Source organism: Anomalospiza imberbis, chromosome 22 (genome assembly GCF_031753505.1).
Source record: "Anomalospiza imberbis isolate Cuckoo-Finch-1a 21T00152 chromosome 22, ASM3175350v1, whole genome shotgun sequence".
Lineage (NCBI taxonomy): Eukaryota > Metazoa > Chordata > Aves > Passeriformes > Viduidae > Anomalospiza > Anomalospiza imberbis.
The window spans coordinates 8023053-8027198 of NC_089702.1; the positions used below are offsets into that span (position 1 = coordinate 8023053).

A 4146-nucleotide genomic window follows, 5' to 3' on the forward strand; every position below is an offset into this window, starting at 1 on the left:
TGTCCCTGTCCCCGCACCACAGGGTGGCTGGACTGGTGTCTGCTGTGGGCACCGGGTGTCTGCCACGGGCACGGGCACCCCGTGCCAGGTCCAACTCTAACCATGCTAACCGCTAACCCGCCCTGCTTGAGAGTTTTATTTTTCTATTTATAAATGGTAATATAAATGTCACCCATGCCTGCCTGCCCTGGCAGCGGGGCTCACCCCATGGGGCAGGGGGCAGCCTGCTTTTAACCACTTCAGTTAAAAAAAACAAAAGAAATACTACTATTTAATTGTTTGGGAAAATAAAGAAACTCTATGGCCCTATTGGAGCTGTGGCTGGGGAGTCTGGAGGGGCTGGAATTGACCATCCCAGGGGCCTTGGGGCTGGGTATCCTGACGGGCTGGAGTATCCCAGGGTCTGGGGGTCACTGGGGTGGGGGTCAGGCATCCTGAGCAGCTGGGGTACCTTGGAACTGGGTAGGGCATTGCAGGGGGCTGGGGGATCCCTGGGGGTTTGACATCCTGGGGCTTTTGGGGTCTCTGGTGCTGGAGTAGCGAGCCCAATTCCCCCTGGACTTTCTGGCCCCCAAGATGGACAAAAAACTCACTTTCTGCTGCAATTTTTGGCCAGATGGTGACAACCTCGTGACTCAGCTTCTGGTGCGGGACTGGGACTGGGGTATCCCCAGGGGAGTGTGGGTCCCTGGGCCGGGGTCGGCCACTGCAGAAAATTGGGGTGTTGCCAGGCTGGGGGTCCCTGAGGCTTGAGTCGGGCATCACGAGAGGCTGGGGATCCCTGCGGCAGGGGTCGAGCATCCTAAAATACCCCCGGGGGCTTGAGGATCCTGGTGCTGGGGAGGCAGCGATGGGGATCTCGGGGAGCAGGAGCGGTTTGGTAACTGTTCCCGCGTGTCTCCGGGCCGGGACAGGTTGGGGGGGGATGGAATTGGGGGGGGGGGGGCGGAGTGTCCTGGTGCTGCCCCCCCACCCCCCCAAAATCCCGCTCGGATGCGCGCCCACGTGGCCACGGCCCTTCCCTCCCTTTTTTTTTTCATGAATGGAGAGCCCCTCCGGCCAACGCGCCTGCGCGGCCGTCGAGCCCCGCCCCCTCCGCCCGGCGCAGCCAATGGGAGCGGGCGGGCGGTGCTGCGGTCACGTGCGGCCGCCGGTGTAGTGGCGGCGGCCCCGCCCCCCGGCACGGCGCGCGGGTTATGGCGCCGTTTGCCGCGCCCGCCCGGCGCCGCCAAGTTCTCATCCTCGGCTACCGGGCCGTGCTGCGGGGGGACTCGGCCTGGGGGTGTCCTGCTCTCCGCAGAGGGCGGCCCTGCCCTCCGGGGGTCCCTGTCCGGGGAGCGCGTGAGAGCGGGGCTGCTCCCCTAGGGATTACCGGGGACGGCGGGTGCACCGGAGGGGCTCAGCACGGTGGGTCCCCACGCCACGTGGGGGTTTGGGGCCGTGTTCAGCCTGGGTAGCCTCGCCGGGACTCCCTGTGGCCCCGGGGCCGTGTCCCCTGGAGCACCCCCGGGTGGGGTTCCCGTCTCTCCGTCCCCTGCCCCGCGGTGATGCCGGGACCACCCGGCTTTGCTGTTTCCCCCCACCCAGGAAAAGCTTCCCTGGCCCACCGATTCGTGGAGGGCTACGAGCCCACGGTGGAGAGCAGTAAGTCCCGGGTGGGTGGGTGGGGGGCTGCCTATCCGGGGTCTCTCTTCCTGATCCCCCTGTGGGACCCCAGGTGATGAGGACAGACGTGTCCCCACTTCTGTGGGCGGTGGGTTGTGCCCCAAAACCTTGTGCTAGTGGATGGGGTGCCCCTGGAATGAGGTGGAAGTGGGTCTGAGCCTTGAGAGGAGGATGTGGGGGTCCCAGGCAGCCCCCAGACCAGGTGCCACCCTTGCAGCCTCCAAGATGGTGGTGGTGGGCAAGGAGGAGTTCCATCTGCCTCTGGGCAGGTAATGCTGGGGCAATTTGGGGCGTCTGGGGGTGTTGTGGGGCCGCTAGCCACCCTGCCACCGGTTTTGTCCCCCCTCTCCGCCGGGACAAGTCCTGCCACTCTCCTTCATCATCGGCATCCATGGCTCCGTCCTGGTCTGCTCGGTGACATTCCCTGAGGAACCCTCGGTGGGATGAAGTGCCTGGATGTCCCCTTGTCCCCACAGCTTCCAGGTGCTCAAACCCTCCACAACAAGCTGTATGAGAGCTGGGGAAGGCACGGTAGGGGCTGTGCCTCCCGGGGAGGGGGTCCCAGGGTGGTCCCTGTGCCCGCAGCATGCCCGCGGTGCTGGTGGGGAACAAGGCGGACCAGGCCTTGCAGAGGTAAGGGGGGTTCTGGGGTCCCACGTGTGTGTGTGTGCGTCCCAGTGGCACATCCTGCTTGTCCCCTGCTGGGAAGTGAGGACAGATGGAGGGAAGAAGCTGGCGGAGTCATGGGGGGCCATTTTCCTCGACTTCTCAGCCAAGGAGAGCTGGGTCTGGGGCACAGAGCCCCGACGTGCTGGCATTGATGTCCCCTCATCCTCAGGTGACCACGGGGATCTTCATGGAGCCCACTGAGGAGATCGACCAGCTGGGCAATTCCTACGGCAGATCCACCAGCCTGATGTGATCCCTGGCGAGGGGCAGACCCTTCCCCAGGGCCTTTGCCCAGACGGCAGCAGCAGCTTTGGGGAATCCACGTGGTCCTGCTGTGGTTGGGAACCCCTCACTCTGCACAGGCTGTGGGGCTCACCGGGGGCTGGGCGCAGGCTGGGGGTTCTGGCCCAGCTGGGAGCCCCCCCAGCTCATCACTGCTGTCCCCCACACGCACAAGGACAGGTCGGGGCCGTCCCTGCTCCGGCAGCCAGGGCTGAATGCGGGTGTTGTTCCCAGGCCGGACCCGTGGGAGTCGGGGCTGAAACAATTAAACGTTGTTTTGTCTGTAAACCCCTGGACTGGGGGGGCTGTTCCTTGCTGGGGGGGAGGCAGCGTGTGAGGCCCCCTCCAACACCCCTGGATGTGCTCCAGCACACGGCTGCCTCCAGCCCTGGATGTGCTCCCATGAGCCCCCTCCTCATGGGACTGAGCACCCCAAGAGCCTCACTGGGACCCTTGGGGGGGTCCTTCAGCCCTGTCCCCCCCCCCACCCAATTCTCTCCCTGAGAACTTCAGCTCCAGCTTTGTGAGCGTGGGGGGGGCTCTGGCTGCGGTTCCCCTTGTGGCTTATCTCCACCCAGTCGGGCTAATTGTTGCTAATTACCCAATTATGGTGGTAAAGAGGAACAGGAGCTGCTGGGGGGGTGGGAAGTGCTATTGGGGTGCTGGGGCCAGGGTAGGGCAGCCCGGGGGCTCAGGGGGGCTGCACCCCCCCAATAGCCCTCCCAGATCTCTGGGTCTGGGGGGTTGGGCTCCCGGGGGCCCTGGGTCTGACCCCCCCCCCTACCCCTGCCCGGGGCTGGTTCAGGGTCCGACGGGGCTGATGTGGCCCCACACGGGGGGTACCGGCCCGGTTACCCCTTAGGGTCTGGGGTAGGGTGCGTGGGGGTGACCGTGCGATGGGGAGCAGGACCGGCTGCTCCGGGGATACCGGAACCGGGCGAGCGTGGTGCAGGACCGCGGCTCAGCAGCAGCACGCGGTGGCCGTGAGCGGGGACTAGGACCGGGCTCGGCGGCTGCTACCGGGGACCCCAGGACCGGGCATGGCGGCTGCTACCGGGGATTCCAGGACCCGTACAGCCGCTACTCCAGGGACACCGGCCCCGGACACAGCAGCTCTTCCGGATACACCGGGACCTGTCCCGGCGGCCGCTACGAGGAACCCCGGGACTGGACACAGCGGCTGACAACGGAGACACCGGCCCGGGGCACGGTGGGCGATCTCGCTGCCGCCGTTCTGCTCGGGGGACCCCATCCCGGAGCCCACCCTCCCTTCCTCTAACCCCGTGGCCATCGCGCTCCGGGAGGCCTCGCTCGGTCCATCCTCGGGGCTGCCCCGGTGCCGGTGCCGGTCGGGGGCGGAGCCTCGCGCCGCAGGCCCCGCCCCCTCCGTGCCCACGTGCGCTCCCGCCCCGGCGCCGCCGGGGTTAAGCGCGGCGGAGGGATCTCCCCCCCCCCCCCCCCCCCGCCCCGCCCGGCAGCGTGCGCTGCGGCCGCGCGCGCGCCGTCACACCCCCCGCACCCCCCCCGCCG

The 4146-nt window shown here is 67.1% G+C and overlaps 1 pseudogene; it reads left to right on the forward strand.

Moving 5' to 3' along the window:
- The first annotated feature begins 1196 nt into the window (after window positions 1-1196).
- LOC137487107 (GTPase RhebL1-like) lies at window positions 1197-2860 on the forward strand (annotated as a pseudogene).
- Window positions 2861-4146: the final 1286 nt, after the last annotated feature.